Below are 398 nucleotides of genomic sequence, written 5' to 3'. Positions count from 1 at the left end.
CTCCTAATATAGAATCTATTGAATTGAAGATCATACTCTAATTATTATTATATAAACTCCTTATCTTTAAAAACACAATAATGAATTTAAATTTAAATAACACAGATAAAAATAATTAGGTATAATTATGCACAGTATTAATTACAAATTAATCAATAATTAGACTATTCTAAGAACTGAGGATAATAAATAAAAAATTATCTTCATTATGATAACATTTTCTAGTTGAAAAAATCATTAAAGCCAAAGCTTAGATAAATAATTAATTCTAAAGTAGTAGATTTCATTCATTTTTCTTAATTTATTATTTTATTATGTATAATTGTTACCAAATCCGATCTTCTCTACCGACTTTATCAAATTGTACCCTGTTTTACCAAGTTAGTGGCAGGTAAGCC

The sequence above is a fragment of the Belonocnema kinseyi genome, chromosome 2 (genome assembly GCF_010883055.1).
Source record: "Belonocnema kinseyi isolate 2016_QV_RU_SX_M_011 chromosome 2, B_treatae_v1, whole genome shotgun sequence".
In the NCBI taxonomy this organism is placed as follows: domain Eukaryota; kingdom Metazoa; phylum Arthropoda; class Insecta; order Hymenoptera; family Cynipidae; genus Belonocnema; species Belonocnema kinseyi.
This window is presented reverse-complemented; position numbering follows the sequence as displayed.